Here is a 10,981-nt window from a genome sequence, read left to right as displayed (position 1 = left end):
AAATGACGTCATGATAGAACAATGTCTTATGTGAAATAAACCACGCCTCGTTCTTCTTTGTTCTTTGGGACTGATCTCGTAGCTATCCTTCATATGCAGATAGACGCTTTGTGTACCACCAATAGACTATTTAAACAACATTGGAAAAAGTAAATGTTGATTCTAGGGCTTCGTTCCACAAAGCAACTTGATTGATACAGTTTTGGTCACTCCTGTATACGTCAACGTGGACTTGCATTGGACATAGCATCGTCAACCTCACGGGTTGTGAATCTACTACTTCCATCACCCGTGAATACATACAACTGCATTACTGTGTTATAGTGACGTGTATCTTGTTTTGTCAGGTAATGAAATGAGGTCGGGAGGCAAACTGACCCTTCTCCGCGCAGGGACTTTACAAGAACCCCACCGTTGCTTTGAAATTGAAGCCACGCGTAGAGTAGATGGCCGGGTTTGTTGTGTAGGAAATTAATAGACCAATCAGCGTTCGCGTCTCACGGCGGAGAAGGGAGTTTTCCAGTCGTGTATATTGCACGACATTGGTCCACTATTTGCACGATATCGTGTATATAGACGGTCCGTAGATGGCCCCATTGGTACGAGACATTTTGTAACCTTAACGCTCATTGGCCGCTCGCTGGAAGCAGGTCGTGGTTTGATTCGTTGGTTTGAAATAGCGATTACATCGCTGAGTCTCCGTATTTATTCACGGGGTCATGAGGGAACGTGGTGTATACAAACCCGTGAAGTGTGGAGGGTGCATACTAGACATAACGCCGAAGTTGCTTTGTCGACGTCTTTATGTGACATTACTATTATAGTATCATTTAGCACGATAAGGTTGCAATATGTTTGCGGTGGATAAGGTACATTACGTACACACTTGCGGGTGAGAAACTCATTTGAGATAAGCGGTATCAAACATATGTGTGATATCGAATTCCATGTCCGTGATTGGCTACTCAATGGTGATGACCTTCCGTTTGATCATGACTGACTACTTTCCTGATAGTCATTCATTAATCAGTTTCTCGTGCTTCAGCTGAATTCAGCTACACCTGTGTCGAAATGTTATTGTTTTGTGTGTTTGATACATTTATTTGATCTTATCTAGTTTCCATTAGCATCATCGCCTTGACGTTTTTGTTGAGGATCCCAGTCTGTATGAGTAGTAAGAAGGAAGCGGGTTGACATCACTCATGACTCACGTGTTACGCATTAATGCGCCACTGCCATCTAGACAATAGAGAAAATATGAATCGATTCCATGCTAAAATAGTGCTTATCGGGTGTATAAGAAACAGATTACTGCACTGGTGCCAGTCATAAACCATCTCTCTTACAACTTTTTGTTTCTAAACGAAATAGAAATAACTCTTGTAAGATAAATGGTATCTGACAGACAGTCACGTTGCGTTTGTTCCTACTCAGTATATGTTTCGAATTAGCAACACCGAGGAGAGAGTCCTAGTTTGAATAACGGATTAATATTAATAAAGGCTGAAATCCGTAGGGAGGGCCACTAGAATGTTGTATGTCTTCCAGTAATGACGCCATCAAGTCCGACCCTATTGATCCCTAAACAGGGGGTAATTATCTCACCGTTTGATACAGCATGGCGATAGTTAATATAATTTTGAAAGCCTGGTTTAAATCGGTTATGCACTCAGCTGTCTGACAGAAACGGTCTTTGAAATTGCTTTAAGTCCTAATTTACGCTGAGAAGACTTGAAAGTAGGTGCAGATCGTTGTCTGTCAGAGTTAGAACCCCCTGGTATCAAAACCACAGGGGCACATTGAGAAGGGAACTTCGGGAACCAACTTAATGTTCACCTCCGTTAAAATACTTGGGTACCACGTGGTTGGATGTGGGTATATACCTTATTCACGAGTATTTGATTCTAGTGTTTTGCTTCATGAACTAATTGATCATTATTGTTTTTCCTCTTTAATGCATAAATTTCTTATCTGTGAAATAAACAAGAGTTTCATTGTGAAAACTACGGACAGGGGTTGAAGAGTGATACAGCAATATCACGGCTGTCTACATAATGAAATCAACTCCAGAAACACCAAGTCGTTTAAACGGGGTAATGACATGCATTGTTTGTTTGTTTGTTGTTTAACGCCGCACTCAGCAATATTCCAGCTATATGACAGCGGCCTGTAAAATAATCGAGTCTGGACCAGACAATCCAGTGATTGACATCATGAGCATCGATCCACGCAATTGGAATCGATGACATGTATCAACCAAGTCAGCGAGCCTGACCACCCGATCCCGTTAGTCGCGTTTTACGACAAGCATAGTCGCCTTTTACGGCAAGCATGGGTTGCTGAAGACCTATTCTACCCCGGAATCTTCACGGGTCACATGCATTGTAACCGACCCCTTTTAAATCGCAACTTTCGGCAGATACTGGGATTCAGCGCAGTGTTGTGATGCCACATTTGAGATGAAAATGTTGGACCTGGACTGCCAAGCTAATGGTCGATAGTGTGAGCAGCTAGAGAGTTTATTTGTTCCCGTCTTAGCATTATTCCAGCAATATCACGGCGTGGAACGCAAGAATGTTCTCTACACATTTACCAATGGAGCTAACCGAACCCGGTTCTACGGCGTGACCAGAAGCGCTTTAACCAGTAGGCTACCCCACTCAACCCTTGTTAACCTTGTTCCGATGGTGATTCTATAAGCATTGACTTCATTGGAGTAAAATAAGACTGAACTTTCACTCTGTGTGAGCTCATTACAGTATGAACCTTCATAGAGTGAGGGCCAAACTGTATGAACTGTACCTCATCAGACACCGACTAATTGATTTTCGAGGCAATGTGAGGCAGAAGGTACTTGAAAATCGGAATTCTGAACAGAGCGAGAGAGAGAAAGAATAAGTGAGCGAGTTGGGTTTAACGCCGCTTTTAACAGTATTCCAGTTATATCGCGGCGTGTCAGCTTAATGTGGTAGGAAAGCCCGAAGTGATGCAGGTCTCAGACTTTTACCACTTGAAACCCATGAGCACGGGTATGGTGCTGACAAACCTTGGATTCGAACCCACAATCATAGGTTGCTGGCGTGCCCAAGGGAGAGAGAGAGAGAGAGAGAGAGAGAGAGAGAGAGAGAGAGAGAGAGAGAGAGAGAGAGAGAGAGAGAGAGAATAAAATGTGTTTACCATTGAGTGAGTGAATGAATGTTGCCTATTACAGAGAATTGTATTACAGCTTATAAGGCGGTCAGTAGACAGCTGAACCAATGTCATTATTGAATAGACATAAATACGGATTAGAGTTGCGGCAACTGGCAATACAGATGCCAGATGACGTCATCCCAAGGTTGTGTATCTGGTGTAGGATTCGAACCAGGGACTTTCTGATCGGAAGCCTTATCCTCACTACCGGGGGCAAACGCCATGATGTATATGATCTGTGGATGCATTAAAGTGCAGTTGTACATGTCTGAATCTACAACTGATTACCGTTATGACATCCACGCAGCCTGCCACTACTACCATGACTCGCTCTGTTTTAAGGATGCTCAGTTGAAATTAAGATCAATACTGAAACCTGATAATTCATTACGAAGCTGACATCTGCCTCTTGTGGTAGTCATGATTATCTGTGTGCAAGTATATTTCATAGCTGTTGAGCAGAAACATGAATTAGTATAATTAAGTGAGCTGTTGAGCAACGAAACAAAAAATCTAATCATCCAGGAAAACATCGATTAAGGATATTACATCCAACCGATGCCATCGTGTAAATATCGAGCATTCAATAAATAAAGCGACAAAACCCTTTCCATATCCAAAAGAAATCTCTGCATAAAGCAGAGTCGATTGTACGATTCCGACTATATCATGATCATGTGTTTATGAATAACTATCAAATAATAATGATAACATGTGTTCCCGAAAAGGTGAACGTATCCTGCCCCACCGGTGGCACCCGTCACAAACACATGCAATGGCAAGTTGATTGTTTACATGAAAACACACGGGAACATGTGGTACAAGTCAAAATAGGGCAATGCATCGGACATCATTTTTGTCACTCATGCGTGAAATTTGGAAGTGTTCTCCACATGTCTACCATGAAGCTTTTAAAAAGCTTTACAGAGGCATTGACTGTTGTAACCTTGATCAAACAACTTCTGAACAAGAGTCGTATGATGCTCTATGAAATCTTGGTATGGATTATGGTAAGTCTTTGAGACAGGAATTTGGTTGTACATTTGCTGGACCCAGCAATATATCTCTCTTTGTACGGATTTTATGGAGCTTTTGAATCTAGTACACAAGAAGGCTGGACATGTCTTCGGGCTTTAGAGTCAAGTCAAACGTTGACAGTACTGATTTATAGTTTGGGCAGATTTCTTCCTCAGTTAACATACTGGCCTTATATGTAGCATTATTTGATGTCATTTATACCAAGTTCTTTGATGTAGTGATGCTAACATATAATGGTTATGTTATTTGAGGCCTTGTCAATGGGAACAACTAGAAAAGAATGGGTTTATTTCAAATACGTTTCCATTTTTTTTAAGTTTGTGCATTCTACCAATGACAACACCAGGCACTGACTTAACCCACTCTGAAAGGCATTCAACGGGGTTCCTCATCTCCTTTGGTCCATTTTTTAAAGCATATTCCTCGATAGCATCCGTTATGATTTCAATGTTGTGATCCCAATCAGTAGGAGGTTGCTCACGTCCATATTAAATACCTGACAAAGGTTGTTCTTGTCAACGATAGAGAAGTCACCTGTGATTATATGACCTGCAGGATGATAGCAGTATTATGAGTCTTGGCAGTCACAAGAAGTGGAAATTACACCATGAGCTGCAAGGTCCACGTTCAGCAACACCTCCCTGTAATTAAGTCATGCAATTGGTGAATGCATATGTATAAACTAGTGTAAATCTAACCTCGATCGACTGAAGCAGAGAAGGGGAACTTAAGTGATGCGTTTATAAAATAACTTATCTACTCGTGTCTTTAATTATTTATTCCATGAAATATGTCTTTTTTCTACAGCGTATGTATGGTTTCAATCTTTCATTGAATACGCCTGTGAAAACACAGCATCTGAATGTTGCCATATTGTATTGTGAGCCCAAACAGTCCCAAAGAGAAAATATGACGCCTATTGGGATGATAATGATCCAGCCAAGCTGCATATAGATTGCGTGATAGGTCCCGGCTCTAAAACATCTTCTCGCATACGGCGGCGATGTTAGCTAAATAGCTAATATGGTTGGACACTTGCCAATCTCCCCAATCCCCCCAAGTGCCATACACACGTTTTCATTATAATTAATATCTAAAAAATATCTAACTGAGATTGTACATTGGTGGATGTTCCAAAGTTCTGCCTAGAGAAAGCTTCACGACACATTTATGATTTGACTTGGAAATGGAGGATTTTTACGAAAAACTGAAAAAGACCCGAGAAAGTTCCACTACACATTCATTATTTTGACTTGTAATTGATATATACTGAATAAGATCCAATTGAGAAGGAGAAATATAGGATGTGTTGAAAGCTACGCAGACTACAATAACTCCGCAGAACAAAACGTACATTTTCTCTCTTTTACTATCAACTTCATTGAACAGGGAAATGGTTCCGTGTTCGGACGTATTGTGTGCACACATAAACAATCAAGCACGCCATCGAATGGGTATGTCTTTCAGGACTGACGAAATAACTGATGTTAACAGAACCGCGAGACGGAGAACGGAGCAGTCAATGCCCAGTGTACGCTGATTAGAATACCAGGAGATAAACGCCCAGTGTGTCGACTGTATATTGGAATACATAAATCTTTTTCAGTGTACTATGAGCATAAGCGTGGGTGCCCGGTGTACGTTGATTAGAATACCAGGAGATAAACGCCCAGCGTGTCGACTGTATATTGGATGGAATCCATAAATCTGTTTCAGTGTACAATGAGCACAAGCGTGGGTGATTGAAATGTTTTCCGTCCGACATTGGAAGATTTTACGAACGCTTGGTAATGGAGTGCATTGATGAATGGGATTTATACAGTTAGAGATGACGATGTACAGGAAGTTTGATGTGAATTCTTCACTGAGTACGTTTAGTTACGTTAAGCTTTATCAGAATCACCGCGAACAGTATCTGTGGGATATCATTTTAAGTAACAAGCAGTAAATATATAGGCTCTTAATAACACAACAATGCTTGTAACCCGATTCTCAATGGCAACGAACATTGAAGCGTGACATTGTGTTAAAATGGACATCCTTGAGGGTCTATTTTAAATCCAGACGTGTGCACTACAGAATGAGTGAATGAATGCAGTGAGGTGAGATGAAATGGGGTTTAACGTCGCGCCGCCCAAGAGTATTGCACTTATATAGCGTGCATGCACGTGTGTGTGTGTGTGTGTGTGTGTGTGTGTGTGTGTACGTGCGTGCGTGCGTGCGTGCGCGCGGGCTCGTACTTGTCCGGACTAACACCGATGTTATAATGCTTAATGCCAAGCTCCAGGCAGGGTAACCAACGTACATAGAGAATACTACACTCATTCTCGTTAGATACAATTTCTACGAGACGAGTGGACTTTCTATGGTTTCTGACCGAGCGAAAGCGATATATATTGATATTTGCCCAAATATGGACATTGTTGACATTTCTATGCATACGCATTAACAACATTCTCTTGTTGTGTTGCACACATAACAGCCACGACGCTCAAGATCCATTTGGATGAATTTCTTCAACTTATGGTAATTTAAGCGCATTGTTGTAACTACGCAGGACACTTATAAGAAAATTTAAAAAGTCACATTAGCGCCGCGCTTTGAATATCGGGCCAACGGTCGGTCGTTCGCACTGCCTGAGTCCCGACTGTGAAATCAAAATGGTTCGGTTTTCTTGATCTATCAGCTGAATTTATATCCTGTCCGTATCATTTTGGAAGAGGGAAATCAGAGTGTTCGACAGAGACATTCATGTTTACTGTACCACCCTATAATGAAGACATGAAAATCAACAAATTCAATTCTGTTTGCATGTCAGTGACAGCTTCGAAAGAAGTGCAAGGTCACCACCGGAATACGAAAAGACAACCGTGATCTACTCACAGCGATTTACGCGAGAGGAAATATTATTGTTCACATTTGGGATGTTTTGGATCACATAATCAGAAGTCAGGGACAATTCTATGGAGTTTTCGAATGATTTGTATCGGAAATGTTCACCTTTAGTGGTCTGGTCGTGCAGTCGAGTGTTTAGTAATTCATGAACAAACACCTCCGGAAGCAATGTCACAAAATACGCTTCGAATGGCGACACTGATGGCACACCCGGAGCATCGAACGTAAGTCTAGATATCTGTCCAGAGAGTTTAAACTGACTTCATTTCACCACGCGTAACCTTTTACATTAAATCAAATTGAAAGTTGCGAAAGTGGTCGGGTGCGTCACGTTCATTGGGACCCTCGATACATCGGTAGACATTTCATATGGATATGCATGACTCGATTATATAATGTCTGCAGTAGCTCTTTGCATAACTAATTTAGAATGCAAAGCGGATATAATGCGTGTGACAATCTTGTTTGGCTTATTAAAGTGTGTGTAAATGTCTCTCGATTTCGTGAGACTCCTTTAGTTCTGCTTTGTAGATGAGAAAGCGATTTTGTTATGAATGAAAACAGTAGTTCCGGTGTGACACCAGAGGTCACGGTTATCCCATCAAAACGAATAAAACGAGGTCAACTTTGTACGACACACGTGTGACGTACGGATTTAGTATCTTACCACCTGTATCTTCACCACGTGGGTAATAACATCTTTTACTGTCTCCGGGGTAATGAATGAAAGTGTTATTTCTGTCGCAGTTGGCACTGGTACATCCCTTCAAAAAACAATGACACACAATACTCCAGGTATTCAACCCTTTGATATCCAAAATGTCAGCTTTGATTGATGTGGACATCTTTGATCTGGGAAAGTCCAGAACAGTCTATGTAAGAGTGAGTGAGTTGGGTTTAACGCCGCTTTTAACAGTAATCCAGTTATATCACGGCGTGTCAGCTTAATGTGGGAGGAAAGCCCGAAGTGATGCAGGTCTAAGACGTTTACCCACGAGCACGGGTATTGTGCTGACAAACCTAGAAACATAATCGGGGCGAACAGGGATTCGAACCCACAATCATCAGTTTCTGGCGTGCCCAAGGGACGCAACTCTGCACAGCGAATCGCGGCGCCTTAGACGACTGGGCCACCCGTGCCCCCGTCTATATAAGAAAACAGTCAGATATATCAATACTTCTATCTATAAGACTATCTTAAAACTAGTGAGACCTTATCTCCGTCAGAAGAGAAAACTCAGCAAACGGTAAATATATCCACCTGGGAGTAAATATATTCAACACCTATACGCTTTTACCACTTAAGTCACAAACCACTTACTAATAATATATTTTATGTTGATTCTTTTCCAGGTACATATCGTGCTTGGGAACGATCCTAAAATATACTCGACAACAAAAGATCCCGTGACTCCAATATCTAAGTGTATTTTTCAAACAAGTAAAGTTTGGTTTTCAATATTGTAGTACATGTATGGAATCAAGTCACAAAAACGCAACTGCTACAGAAAAGCATGCATTCCATGCAAAAGTTGACTTTTAAGCAAGCCCCATGCATTTCACTACTCAAGAATGGGTGTAAAAACATGTGTGTTAAGGGGATTCAATATGCATTGTTTAGCATCGTGCTGACAACAACCACTCAGAAAAACAACAAAAATACGCAATTATTCCACATTACGAAATGCCACGCCTGTCCGAAAATGAGCGTCTGCGAGCTATTAGTATGCTTGAAGCAGGATCGAGTCAACGTGATGTTGCAAGACAATTTAACGTCAACAGAAACACCATTTGGTGTTTATGGCAACGTTGGCAACAGACGAATGCAGTCAGAGACCATCCTCAGAGTGGCAGGCCACGCGTAACCAATAATCGACAAGACAACTGGATTCGAACAACACACCCACGAAATCGATTCCAGCCAGCAACAGTGACTGCAAGAAGAATCCCTGGCCTTCGACGAATATCTTCACAAACCGTACGTCGTCGCCTCAGATGTGCAGGGATTGTCGCCAGAAGACCCGCCAGACGTCACATTTTGACAGGAAACCACCGTCAAGCACGTCTACAGTGGTGCAGACAGCATTGTGTCATGGGAGAAGATCGGTTCGGGGGCGCAGCGTTATGGTATGGGGTGGGATTACAGCAAGACAGAGGACCCGTTTGATAGTGGTAGAGGGAAATCTCAATGGACAGCGCTACCGCGACGAGATCGTCGGCCCTGTTGTTCTACCGTTTTTGCGTCGTCATGGCCCAGGCTTTACCTTTCAACATGACAACGCCCGGCCTCATATTGCTCGACTTGTTCAGGATTCTCTTCAACAAAACAACGTAAATGTCAGCCCCTCGCCGGCTCGCTCCCCTGATCTCTCACCAATCGAGCACATGTGGGATGAGATGGATCGTCGTCTTCGACGTCAACCACGTGTTCCACAGACACTCCAGGAACTTCGAAACATGCTCCAGCAGATATGGACAGATATCCCACAGGACTTTGTGCGACGCCTGGTCCATTCCATGAGACGAAGATGTGTTGCTTCCATCGCAACCAGAGGTGGACACACACGCTATTGATTTGTAATTTGACATTTTGGCATGTTCATGGGTTTTTTTATGAAATCACGCATTTACTGAAGTCAGTATGGCAAATTAAACCATTTTAAACCGACCAGTCCTTGTTTTAGCCCCTTAAAGCCGAGCGCCAGACAGGGTAACAACAAGTACCATCTTTTAACATTTTGTCGTATGATGCGAGCAACCCAGTGCCATCGTGTCCTCTAAGAGCTGCTACCTCGGTCTGGGTATCACAGGTTTGGTAATCTCAGAAAATCCTGGGACACAACAGGCGTGCTGACTCAGAACAACCCTTGCCCAGAGGATATTCAGCTGGTGATATTGACTGAAACAAGGAGATCGGTTTGCGTACCCAGGCCGTTCCGTTCGGGAATTGTTACGTTTGACATAACCTTTTGCTCAGATATGGAAGAATGTAGTGACGAAGAGCCAGACAATGTCTTAATGGCGTATAAATTAACAAATTGTTCAAAATAACATTTGCAAAGTCATATCAAGGGAGTTACTTAATTCATGCTGAAACACAATAACTTTCAGGTTATATGCATAAAAAATTAACCTTTTCGACGCTATATGTCATCTGGATCAAATTATGTATACTTTGTTTGTATAGATGACTTGAATGGCACCCAAGTTTCCAGGACTTTGGATCAAAATCGGACTGCGGATCCTTGCGTCTTAGATCACCGTGCTACACCCGTCGCTCTTTTTAAGACTAAGATTTGTAGAGATCAGATATATGAAATCGAAATAAAATTCGCAATATCCTCCCCTTTATCATTTCTATGAAACTATTTAAATCTTATATTTAGTATCACACAAAGCAAATGCCAATGACTGAGGTTTCGGCTCATACAATCTTTAATGCTTGTACACTGTAATTACCAATGTGTTCAGCGTAAGGTGGGGCGGTCGGGTAGCCTAGTGGTTAAAGCGTTCGCTCGTCACGCCGAAGACCCGGGTTCGATTTCCGACATGGGTACAATGTGTGAAGCCCATTGCTGGTGTCCCCCATCGTGATATTGCTGGAATATTGCTAAAAGCGGCGTAAAACCATACTTACTCACTCACTCAGCGTAAGGTGTACATGCACGTCACTGGTAACATGAACATCTAAGCATATCATACTACATGAAATATGTGACTGACACATTAACCTTTGCTGTACACTTGGAGATATTGACAGACACACCTCTCCTTTTCACGTACAGGTGTAAGTATACAACAGATTATAATATTGCCAGCTAGAAAATATCTACTGTTCAGTGCTGGACGTGAATAT

Source organism: Haliotis rufescens, unplaced genomic scaffold (genome assembly GCF_023055435.1).
Source record: "Haliotis rufescens isolate VD_foot unplaced genomic scaffold, xgHalRufe1.0.p SCAF_7, whole genome shotgun sequence".
Classification (NCBI taxonomy): domain Eukaryota; kingdom Metazoa; phylum Mollusca; class Gastropoda; order Lepetellida; family Haliotidae; genus Haliotis; species Haliotis rufescens.
This window is presented reverse-complemented; position numbering follows the sequence as displayed.